Source organism: Dicentrarchus labrax, unplaced genomic scaffold (genome assembly GCF_905237075.1).
Source record: "Dicentrarchus labrax unplaced genomic scaffold, dlabrax2021, whole genome shotgun sequence".
NCBI lineage: Eukaryota > Metazoa > Chordata > Actinopteri > Moronidae > Dicentrarchus > Dicentrarchus labrax.
In genome coordinates, this window is record NW_026136703.1 from 4151330 (window position 1) to 4164362 (window position 13033).

General features: G+C 42.0%; 1 protein-coding gene across 9 annotated transcripts in view; it reads left to right on the plus strand.

The window, feature by feature from the left end:
- The first annotated feature begins 439 nt into the window (after nucleotides 1-439).
- Nucleotides 440-13033, plus strand: part of myt1lb (myelin transcription factor 1-like, b) — a 95390-nt gene continuing 82796 nt past the window's right edge. For 7 of the 9 annotated variants that reach the window (XM_051396262.1, XM_051396271.1, XM_051396268.1 and 4 more), the window contains exon 1: nucleotides 2671-2947. The gene's annotated coding sequence lies outside the window, so the exon portion shown is untranslated. Of the gene's footprint in view, nucleotides 1004-2153; nucleotides 2267-2670; nucleotides 2948-13033 lie in introns of those variants that run through there. The other 2 variants (XM_051396266.1, XM_051396263.1) reach the window with 2 other exon arrangements.

A 13033-nucleotide genomic window follows, 5' to 3' on the forward strand; every position in this document is an offset into this window, starting at 1 on the left:
GATGTCAGCAGGCGTGTGCTAGCTATTCAAAACTCCTGCCATTAAAAACTTCATTTGCTAAAAGAACTACATTCATTCACATACATGAGTTTGACACAAGTACTGTGTTAGAGCTGTAAAAGTCATAATAAAGACACTGAATTGACATTTTGGTACAAAAACCCATGCATTCAAATGAATGAGACAATTAGGCATATTCAACAAATACATTAGGGCACACACACGTTTCAAAATTCCCAAGTGGTGTAAACTATGGAGTTTCCTTCTGGAACTTTAACCACAGACTGACTCACATTATAATCATTTCTCAACAGAGGGAAGCCACTGCTTAAAAAGGCGTATGCAGATCCAGCAGTCAGCGCTGCACTGCTGTGTTAGTGAGGCTGGTTCTGTGCCGATACATGTGTGAGTATCATAATACAATAACCGCTTAAACGTCAATTTCCGGCTAGTATTCCTAATGTGTCATGATTCCTCAAATTACCGGCACTTTCCTTATTCATGCTCACTCATCTCTCCCCTTTGTTTATTTGTTTAAGAATGTGGGGTTAATTAATTGTGCTTGATTGGCATTAACATAGCCAAATAAGAATTTGAAATTGCTAATATTGAACGCCCTGAGGGCATCTGTGTCCCAACCCACCAGAGTACTTATCATGCCTTCCTCAACTGCTTGGCAGCATTGTTGCAGAGAGCACTGTTTTCTGGTTCTGTGAAATGCTGCTTTATGGCATTTGATTTGTTTATTGTTACTGGGGAGATCAAAACAATATGCCTCATATGCATGTATGCTGGATTGGAAGAGCACAACATAGGCCCATGTCTTTGAATGTTATTCTGAATATTTATGTGTAAACATGAATTTATTTGAATATGTTATTGCTTGTCGCTGTCAGCATATGAGAAGTTCCCAATATTCTGTTCTGCCTATAGGGTGGCTGCTTTATTTTCAGCTGAGTCTCCCCCACTGGTGGAAAATGAATGAATTAGCACCTCTTGTCCGGTAAGAAATGAACCTAATTTATAATCTAATTATGATGTTGTCTCAGGGATCAAATTAGCATTCTCTGTGTTTGCATATCTGGGTAAATATGGAAATCATCACGTTGTTATTCCCATTTTCATTCACACAAGAGTGCACATGAATGTCACCCTCTTTATGGTTCGAGCATGATTATATTGTAAATATTGTCCCCTGTTTGGGAGCAGTGCATTAACAGTGCTCATCACTGAACACATGGCTACAAGTAGCCTGTTTCAATACTCATTCATCTTCTGCTGCGCTCTTAATTCTGGTGCTCAGCCAGCCTCGAAGCCTGGATCGGGGGGGGGAAAGTGTTAATTAACAGCAAGCCAGCGATCAGCCAGAGACTTCCTTTAAGTTTGCATCCTGTTTCTCTCTTAGCTCTCCGAATGATCCCAGGCCAAATAATGTGCACCGAACCACGAGTGGAGCTCATTTTACCTTTTTAAAGGCACAAATGTGTGTCTCTCCCATTTGAAATAAATGCACTGCACATGTTCCCCAAGGCTCACTATCACCCCCATCCCTCCTCTGTTCTCCCTCTCTTTCCCTTCCCACCCTCCCTCGCTCCCTCCATCTCTACCCAGGGCCCGTGGGAAGAACTGACTCTGGGAGCAGACAGTCTGCAGCCCTGAATAAATGTATAAGAGGGAGAGGAGGAAGGGTGGGCACATTAGCAGGCAGAGAGAGAGCAAGGGAGAGAGAGAGAGAGAGAGAGAGAGAGAGAGAACATATTGAGTGTTGGAGGACATACATGCACAGTGTACAGAGAGAGTGAGATACACAGATAGAGGGAGAAAGAGAGAGAGACAGAGAGAGAGAGAGAAGCAAACCAGTTCAGCTTATAGGACTGAGAAAGGAGAGAGAGCGTTTTAGCTTCCTTCAACCGTCTCTCCCTCTCCTCCCAGCACAAACACATGCTCATACACACTCCCACCCTCTCTTCCTGACACACAAACACAAACACGCACACTTGCAAGCACACACACACACACACACACACACACACACACACACACTCAAACACACATACACACACACAAACACACTTACAGACACACACAGACACGATTGCTTTAGGGTATACCAGTCGGCTTTGGCAGTCCTCTCCTTTGTTGTTTTTGCTTTTGGTTAGTCTCAGCGGCAGCACGGCGTGCGCCTGTATCGCTGGGGTGGGTGCGTGTGTATGTGTGTGTGGAGTCTGCGAAGCGGCGTGTGAAGGATGCCACTAGCAGTACCCGGGTAAGTCAGCTCCTTCCTTCTTTCCCTTTCTTCCTTCCTCTTTCTGCCTCTCTTTTTCTCTTTCTTTGTGCTTTTCTTTCTTTTCGTTCTCCTCTATGATCTGCAGTCTCTCCATCTCGCTTGGGATGCTCGCTTCTCTCCACCTACCGTGCACACCCGCTATGTACAGCTCTCCTCTCCCTCTCTCTATTTCTCTGTGCTCTCTCTGTGTGCTTTCTCTCTCCCTCAGTGTCTTTCTCGGTCTGCGTTACACTGTCTCCTCCTGACTGTGCTCTCGCCATCCCTCCTTCCCTCGCCTGTTTCCTCCACGCTCTCTCTCTCTCTCCCTCTCTCTCTCTCTCCTTCTCGCTCTCTCTCTCCAGGCTGCGCCTCATTGGTGTGTCCTGATTCCCTTTTTCCATTAGGCTCCAGGCCCATTGGTCGCCTGCCTTCCAACCATTATCTCTACTCTACCACCCCTCTGTCATCCTTTCTCCCTTCGCTCTCCCTCCTTCCTTCATTCCCAGTCATCTCTCAAGTCGTAAAAATGATTTGCATGCAGTGGGAGAGCAGAACTTTGCAGTGAGCACAGTAAGTGAATTGGGAGAGAGTAAGGGAGAGAAGTAAAAGAAAGACTGAGAAAAGGAGAGGAAGCGCATTGTGGAGAGCAGAAGGAAAAGTTTAAAGAGAAGACTGCAGTTGGTAGGTAACTTCTACTTGTTTATGGTATCTTATGCCTCTGCTTTTTCGTTGATTGAAGATATAAGGTACATCTACACTCTTTGAAAGATAATATTTGAATGGAATGAAAAAATATTTCCGGCTTTAATCTGAGGTAGGTCAACAAATTATGAGTCGTAATTCTACACAGTTTTTGTAGTGTTAGTTGCTCTAGTGTTACTCATTGTTCAGATAGGTATAGTAATATGATCTTATCGTACTGGTGCAGTGACTTAAGTGAGGATAAGTAACAGCTGGCTGAGATGATTTGGTTAGTTTATTATTGTTCCAGTGATGTTGCTCTGGGATGGCTGACATTATGTTTATGTTACATTGCTTTTGACACTGTTTAGACACACAATTGCTTTGCCTACTTAAAATGAACGTTTTCCCTCTTGAATGCAGTTTTATTTCACAAAGAAGCATGTAGAATAGAGTAGCGCTCTAATGGAAGCACCCATTTAAAAGTTTGTAAGTAAGTTTTCTGCTCCTGCTGTGGATAATGCTGCACTGTATATCAGCTGTGTTGGAGAATTGGTTAGTTTTCTGAATAAACATCACGACACATGTTTGAACGTAGTATATTGGTATTATTATCATAAATGAAAGTTCCATATGCTTATGATTTGTTTATTTTTTATGTGGCTGTTCCTGCAGTGCTTTTATCATTTCCTAAAATCTCTCACATTGTGCGATGTTCGCTGTTTGCTGTCAGATCTGGAAGGTAGCAAGGATACTGTTTGGCATCCAGGGAAGGTAGGCACTGTGACTGCCAGAAAACAATTAGTAGTTTAGTTATAGTAGTAGAAATGAAAACAGAAGAGACTGAGGGAGGAAAAGGAGAGAAGCTGAAGTTGGAAGAGTGCTTGAGTTCCCAACTTCAAATATAGTAAACTCTTGGTAGCGTTTGCATACAAACAATCACACATGCGTGAACTAGTCCCTTCGGTTTATATTTCATCCTGCACACAGTATTTTTCTGATTTGTATGTAAGAAAAGACAATGCAGATGTTATTGTGTGTGCCTGTGTGTGCTCCTGTGGGTGGCATATACTGTATACACACAGCAGAAGGCAGATGCGCTGCAACATGTTTTATTCTGTCAAGACAAACAAAGCTCTTATACAAAGTGAGCTACTTGTGACTACTCTCCCTTGCCTAAAGTGTGTCAAAATGAATGTTTCTCATGTCAACAAATGATGGAGACAATGTTTGGTGACATCTGGGGATACTGTGAGTGATTGTAACAGCACATTCCTCATGCCAAAAATATTTTTTATGATAAGAAATCAACCTACAGTATGTAGGCGTAGTAAAGGTCTTTTTATCAGAATATCCATTTTGTCTTCAGTTTTGTAGATTCAGTCTGATCTCAATGTTCTATTGTAAAACAGTAAATAGAGAGACGCTGGTGAACGCTGAAGCCTTTCCACCGTCTCAATTTCCACCTTATGGTTAATGTTTTGACTACAGTTTGTGACACACAGTAAGAAATGTGAGCTTTTGTATTTAGTATAGTTTCCTTCAGTGTCTATCTAGTGACTATCTTACAGAGGTTTGTGTCAGGTTATCGAAGCAGTCTGGACCAGCCACTTGGCGTGAGGTGAATCCATGTTCTGTGGAATGTTCCTTTAGCTGGAGAAGGAAGGAAATGTCTTGCTTGTTAGGGGAGACTTGTGTTGGTGTGCTGAGTGTGTGCGATTGTGTGCGTGTTTGTGCCACCATGGTGCCTGATCTGCTTTGCTGAGCGAGCCGAGGACAGGGAGACAGCTGAATGTGATTAAATTATAGAGGGAAAGCACGCTACCCGGGTCTTACTGAGACCAACATTGCGGGAACCCCCCCTCCCTCCCATCTTTTCTCTCTGTCTCTCCTTCTCTCTCTCTCTCTCTCTCTCTCTCTCTCTCTCTCTCTCTCTCTCTCTGGTATGAAAGTAGAAGAACCAGCGACTCATAATCACAACAGTCTAGTCAGAGCTGGAGGGGAGAGGAAATAGGGTGTTGATGGGATTGCTGAATATGGACTGTAAGGTCATAAGAAATGTACTGATGCACTGTACTTAGGTACTGTAATGTGTGAGAGTCCCTGCCTCCATGCACAATATGTTTAAGCATATTTCATTATTTTAGTACACATTTATCTTATCTCTGTCTAAATACAGTATTATAATGTGATGGAAAAAAACATTTACAGTTACAAAACATGTATGGCTGCGAGTCTAATGGAGGGATGGGTAGGGGTCTTTAGTCCAGCCTTGCGTCGGAGATACTGTATGCCCCTTATTTCTCGGCAGCCTAATGAATGAGCAGCAAAAAGCCTCCTGGGGATTCCCTGCTTGCAGTCGGCAGGGGTGGGTTGTGGGGTGGGGGGCAGCCATGCGCTAATATTAGCCTCCATGTTGAGTGGCTGGATCACACATCCACATGCTATGCTTAGCATGTCTGAGCCATACACTCCCATAGCATGACTCTGCAATCATGCTAGATCTAGTCTGTGTGATCTACTGTACTGGTCACTTTTGCAAGTGTATTCACATATGCTGTTTATCGAAAAATATGTATTTACAAATCATTACAGTGTATTTAAAAAGACATTTAAATGCTTTCTGAAAATATATATTAGATGTTACTATTGCTTAATTCTAATTTAGAGAGAAATCAGGTGCAGTATACGACAAGTGGTTTTAGCATCCTTCACATAAAAAAATAGATTTTTAATTTATACCAACATAATAAGTTGAATTAGTTTGTGGGTAGGAAGCCAGTGTGGGGCTGCACTAAACACTCCTAGCCATTGGTTATGGGTTTCTGCATGGAGGATAGGATCAGGAGAAAACAATATCAACCTCATATGCCCTCCGTGTGTAGCTCCTTGCTGGCATGTGAAGGAATCAGCTGCTGATGTCCTGTGTATCATGAGGAGGAGATGAAATGCATTCCAAACCAGGGAGAAAAGTTGTCAGCATAAAAATAGAAATAAACTTCTATAATGCAACACAATGTTACATTAGTATAATATTACTATGAAAAAGTATTGTAACTTGTATTTCACCAACAAACTGGTAAAGATGATTTACCCTTGAATTACATCCCAACCTGTACACACCTAGAATCTGTCGATAGTCTCTCTGAATAACTGCCATCTGCAGCCTCTGCTGTACTGGATGCAGCTCCCAGTAGATTGTGCAACCTCCAGCTCCACACCAGGAGCATATTTCCCTAATACAGAGCAGATCACCCTCTCTCCCTGCGGTGAAGGCTAAGACAAGCTTACAGGCTGGCCTTCTAACACAACCTGCCCCCTCACACTGTGGTGAACCTATAGAAGTGCTGGCCCACGCCACAGAGGCTGTCTGCTGTCTTTCATTACAATGAATCGTAGCATGACACAGATCATTTAAGCAACAGCTGGGATTGTTTTAAACATGTTTAATTAGAGATTTATTAGAGTTTTATTTTTTTCTCTTCCTAACTTGTATAAAGGCCAGAAGGATCAGCCTGCGGTTGCATTGTGAATGTGTATCCACGTGAACCTGTGCAAAGATACCATAGAGAATCAATGTGTTCATCCAATCAGCCTCAATGACGTGGTCAGGCTAGGGCGGAGAGGGGATTGATCTATTCGAGCAGACACAATGTCAATACTGACGTCTACTCAGTGTAAGATGTAGCTGCTCTCGTGTCCTTCACACATGCATCCTTGCTACACTTGCTGTTACAGGTTATTAATTATGGCACATTTTTCCCTCAGACCCAAATCCATGATTTGTAGCAGCCACTGGAAAATGTAACTTTGGCCACATTACATTTTGGAACTGCTGTATTTAATAATTAAAATATTACGTTCTTAACAGGAACAAGGTGAAACTAGTCAAAAATAATACATAAAATAAATTATTAGATTTAAAGGTTAATACAATTACACAATCACAGCTACAGATATAGCACTCCTACCTTCAAAATCTGGGATATCTAAATTCCTCTTGTGCATGACCATGTCAATTAAACGTTGTTTGTGTTCTTGTAGGCTTATTGTAGGGAAAATGACATGGGAATGTTTCCATCCAGTCAAAGCTAATATTTCTACTGTTTCCTTTTTCTATTGAGAGGAGGATGAATCATTTTCATGAAAACATTACAGGAATGGGGTTAAGATGGAGTTTTTGGATATGCCAATTTTAATTTTATATGTAGAAGGATGTACTTGTATAGTTACTTACATAATTGGTAGCTGTCATGTCACTATTGAAATTTAAAAAAGAGAGGTTACATGACTTATTGGCCAAAGTAATAGCATTTCATATGACAGGTGACCACCTAGATCTGGTTGTTTGTCCATCTTGTAAAATAGTTGCAAAGAGAAAGATTTGGGTGTGGGTATCCCTCCAGAGATAGCGCGGGTGCCACCATACACACACACCTCCATGCCTTTACTCGGGGAAAACATGATCTATCTCCTGGCGGGCAGGCCAATTAAAAACCAATCAGGCTGCTCGGAGTACGCTGGTAATGGGAAAGCCACGGCAATGGAGGAAGTGGGGCTGATTAATGGACATTTTCACCTTGTGGCATAACAGCCTCCCACAGGCATCCATCACCCCAGGGGACAACGTTCACCTATACCCCAGGCCCCACACTCATGCAGCACTGTCAGACATATTGAATAAGTTACAAATGTCTGAGTGTATGATGATGAGCATAAAGTGCCAGACTAGGTTATAGTAGCCTTATATTAGCCTGCCGGACCTGTAGGCCACCGGGATCATTAGTTGTAAGGTGGCGATAGAGCATATGCTGGTGTACTACTCTGGAAATGTTGTGGAATGTTCCTAATAGTATTAATAGCTAAAGGTCTGTCCTCCACTGGTATTTACACCCTTTGGAGTTGATGTTGCTGTCTATTTTTGTTGTTTGTCAGGTAAAAGCTGGACTTTCCCACAGGGTGCAGACACATTTTTAACAGTAGGGTCAAGACGCTCTCGCTAAGGAGGAGTGGAAACAGTGTTTGTGTCTTTCCCTCCGGTCCCATTGTAAGGCAGCAAGCATTCAAAAGAAAAGTATTAAACGGTGTGAGCGAGGTTTGTTCCATTTCAGGAGCTGCTGTGACCTACTTCACACAGCCAGGCAGCTAGCTGTAAATAAGGATTTTCATAACCTGGTTTGGCCTTTTCCCATTAGAGGCACAACCGTGCCTTGAAGAATATTACAAAGAGCACAGGAGCAGCTGTTTAGAGCACTGCTACGATATCATCAAAGCACTGACCTTGAGTGTGCTTGTGTTGTTGTCGTGCAGTTGCAATTAGTTTTAGTACTACATTTAGTGTGGACTAAAAGGTTGTGTATGCAAACCATGAAGGAAAGGGAAGGTACAAAAGCAGCCAATTCAATCTTTGTGGCCCCTGCTAAACCATCTGCATGGTGCTGTTTTCTGTATTAATTCCCCTGATACCCTGCCTACTCACACCATCAGGGAGGAGAGATCTAATTCTAGCTAGTTTAGTGAGCTAAACCTCACATCCATCAAGCTGTAGCTGAAAGTTGACATGAGCTCAGCACTAGCTCAGTGATGTGCGCAACCACTGGATGTTTGCCTGATTTGTTTCTCATGCAAGGTGAGCATGCTGTATTTTGATCAAACATGGCAAACATAAATATTGATTTATGATTCAGAATTATTATTCTTTGCCTGTTACACAAAGAAAAAACTCAACCATTTGGATGTCAATCATTTGGATCAAGCAAAGCAAAGATGCAAGCCGACTTTAGTTTACTTTTTATGACTGTTTTACTTGTGTTACAGTAAAAAGAATGTACTTGTTGTAAAGTCAAATTTACTTTCAAGTTCAGCCTGTTTATTTTGCATAAACTTTTACAAATTGAATCAACTCTAACATTGGCTGACTGTTGACATTTTCTCTCTCTAAATAATGACAAGATGAATCAGAAAACAAAATGTTTCAATCACAACAACACCCGCCTCCTCCGTAATGACGGTATCACTGTAGCATCACTACTGAAAGTCCCCAAAAACTTTGGGTCAAAGAGACAAAGAGTTTGTTTAGGGCCAGATATGTAAATATTTCCATCGCTGTTTTTCAGTTTCAGGGGACCCCAGCATATCCAGATAAATAGGAAGGAATGTAGCAGAAACTAAAGAAAGAAAGGGAAAGAAAAAGGAAGAGTGCTCTGCTAGGCCAGTCTAGGGTAAAGTGGTGTGATATTGGAAAATGATTACCAAACAGGCATCCATTATTCAACAGGGCAATCAGGGAGGGCACAATCTCCTTATTTATACTAGCTCTGTAAATCAGATTTGTCGGTTTTGATCACTCTAAAATCTCCCAGTCACACACCGGCAATATTGGGCGAATATTATGCTGTCTAATGGGTAATTGATGACGGCATGTGACACCGGTCAAGACGAATGGACGGCCTACAGGAGCAAGGAGGGGGAGGTTGGAAGTGTGGGGAAAAGAGATGACTACTGAGTGTAGCGTTGCATTCAGCAGGCGTATTACAGGTCCCCTCATATACAGGCTTCCTCTTTCCCATCGAGGCACTGATGTGCAGGAAGAATGAATATGAATCCAGAACTGTGTGCACTGCTGACATTGTCTTAAGCACTATTTGTTTCAATCAGGATTCAAAGTACTTATTGTTATAGACAGTGAAACAGACACTTTTTGTGATCCTTTGTATTTTATATATATATTTTATTTTTACAGTTTTTTGTGTGTACTGAATAGATATATTTTAGGCATGTTGGAAAAGAAGTAGACTTAATTGAAAATTCTAATAAATGCAGCCAGCGTTTGCGCAAGCATGAGTCTGGTGTGTGTGTGTGTGTGTGTGTGTGTGTGTGTGTGTGTGTGTGTGTGTGTGTGCGTGTATGCGAATAAATGTGTGTGTGATTGTTTTATGCATGAGTGTCTGTGTGTGCATGTGTGATGGGCTGAGGGCCTATACTACAGTGTTGGGAGGCAGGCAGGCAGACATGATGTGCTCTGAGTCGCAACGTCTCTGTGAGGGTGGCCTGACCTCTGCCTTCAGCTCCGCTTCACAGGACAGCAGCAAATAAGAGGTGTCATCGCATGACAGCAGCATAGCCCCTCTTTAGGACTGACGGCTCATCGAATGCACACATACACAAACACACACACACTCATGCGGTACCAAATGCGGGCAGGCATATGTGTACACATGCATGCAAACATGCAATTTGAGGCAACAGTTGGGACATAAACAGACATAGATGCATAAATATTGACAGGCACACACTTTCACACAAATTCCCAGGAAAACACAGCACAGATCAATAACTTTGTTTCATGAACATACAGCTTTTGTTTGGGGAACAATGATTTGGATTCAATTTTGACCACTTAGTGCTTATGGCTTGCTTTGACTAGCTCCGAAAATCAAACTCAGATGCAGAAAGGATTGTGTCAGACAACAATCCGAGCACACTTGTTTTTGATTTGGTTCCTTTTTAAGGGGTGTCGGGATGGTGATGAGAATTGGAACGGCCATTTTAGTTTAGATAATCTGTCTTTCTGTCGTGTACGTTTGAGTCAAATCAATCCAATTTTTTGGAGCCCAGTTGTAGTGGGACATTTTTTCAAAGAAGCTCAGTTATCGATAAATCCATCACATACAGGCAAGAGAATGTAATCTCAGTGTGTCATCAGAGGCGAGAACCTTTTGTTTGTTTGTTGCTACTTTTAGAAAATTATAAGAAGGAAGCGGAAGCAGAAGAAGAGCTGCAACGATTAGTCGATTAATTGATTAGTTGTCAGCTATTAAATTAATTGCCAACTATTTTGATAATTGATTAATCATTTTGAGTTATTTTTAAGGACGAAATTCCAAACTCTCTAATTTTAGCTTCTCAAATGTGAATATGTTCTGTTTTCTTTACTCCTCTACGACAGTAAACTGAATATCTTTGGGTTGTGGACAAAACAAACAAGACGTCACCTCATCATCATTTTCTGACATTTTCTGAACCAAAAAACCTAATCGATTAATTTAGAAAATGATTGACACATTAACGGATAGTGAAAATAATTGTTAGTTGCAGCCGTAATTTGAAGTGATGAAGGTATAACACTGGGTATCCTGTTTTTGACAGAGCAAACCATTTAAAACTTAAAATGTACATTAACAATGGTACGTTGAATACAATACATAAAGTTCATAATAACACTGTTCTAAGAAGAAGAATGACAGACAAGGGCTGCGCACTGGTATTTACCTGTACTTTGGCTAAGTAAGGCTCCTCATGGACTTCAGTGTTAAATAATCAGGAGAGAAAGAGACAAGTGAAGTCTGTTTGTTTACATGCTTTATGCACATGCCTCCTGCATATCTGTCTATGCGTGTTTTTGTGTGTAAGTTAGTGTAAATGAGTACACAGAGACACCGCTCCTCAAACTAGGACATATCCACCTGCCACCTGGAGGCTCCTCAGACATGGCCCCCTGAAACCGCTGACAAGGCACCTCTGGGCCCTCCTACTAACTCCTTTCAATACACACACAGCTACACAGCCACACACACATACACAGTTCTAGTTGCTCTAGTTGTGTGTACCCTCTCCCTGTCTGTCCTTCCTCTGTCATTTCATTTATCTTAGCCTGTCTCTGTCTTTCTGTCTCTGCACACATACTCTCTCCAGCCCCCCTGTACCCCTACCCTGTCTGTCCTTTTGCTCTAGCTCTGACTGCAGTGCATCTCTGTTTCATTGTTATCCTGGTCTCTGTAACAGGATTTTCCATGTCCTAGTGGATGATTAGTTCAAATATAACTGTGAGGTGGGGAAGGGGGGGCTCCGTGCAAGTTTTGCCTTCACTTCTTCATCTCAGTTCAGTGGTTAACGAGGGGGATGGATCACATATTTACTGATAACAAGGAGGATGCCATCGTTTCTCATTCCCTCTCACCAATTGCGCCCCACAGTCCCATGCATAATAAATCAGACCCTCTGTGTCGGCATCGGTCTCTGTGTACAGACAAGAAAGTCATAGTGTGTAGTGTGATCTGCTACAAAATGCAGGAGGAATTTGAGGCTTTGCACTCAGAGCTGGATTCTCGCTTCCCTTCCATTGCTGCAATGTATTCAGGTCATTCTTAGGTCTCTGTTAAAAAGCTTCTTTGCTTTGCCTGTGTTAAGCTCCCACATCTTGTTCATTTTACTCAAATCTGTGTACCCCCTGCCCTGAATAAATAGTGCTACACGTTTTAGTTCTTTAGTCTTAGCCCTCGCTGCTGCTCGCTTCCCGAAAGAAGGCACTGCCCTGCTCTTGTAAATGACCTAATTTTCCTGCTCGGCCCAGCGTTTTCCGATGTGAGCCGTTCCAAAATAGCTTGGCTACAGCAAAGCGTGGCAAACTCATTTCCATCTTGCATAACAGGGACCAAACATTCCCCCCCTTCCTAAGCTCATTGGCGAGATGGCACATACTCTCACAGGCTGAATATCAGCTTCCCACCTCATTGTAAGAGGAAGATGGTGATATTATGCATTTCACTAATTCATTTTCATCCCACAGTTTGTGCATTTAGTCTGTTCAGTCTTTCTTATTTATTGAACATGTAATTTCTGCATGTTAAATCTGACTTGGTTGATCAAACTATTAATATATGTGCTAGAGAGTAAAGAAATTAAAGGTACAGGTGCAAAGGTACTGGAGAAAGGCAAAATCAAAAGGATTCAGGGCAACATATTTCAGACATAGCCTATACTATGATCTATATTTCATACCATAACAACATCAAAATAGCTGTTCATATGCTATAGAAAGACCATTACATTGTAAGCCCAGCATAATATCACATTAAGATGGCATTACAGAACTGCATAAGGACCGCACATGCAATTGGCCCATATCTACTCCCTGTCATTGAATTGGCTTTGGATGGAGATAATGAGGAGTAGGGGGTTGAGAGAGGAATCATTATTTTACCCATGGCTGCTGCGCTTCTTAACGGGGTCTGTAGGGCGCCTTCACAAAGCTAATGTAGAGAAATGGAAACAGATGGAAGGCATGATTATTTGATCTGCAAAGAG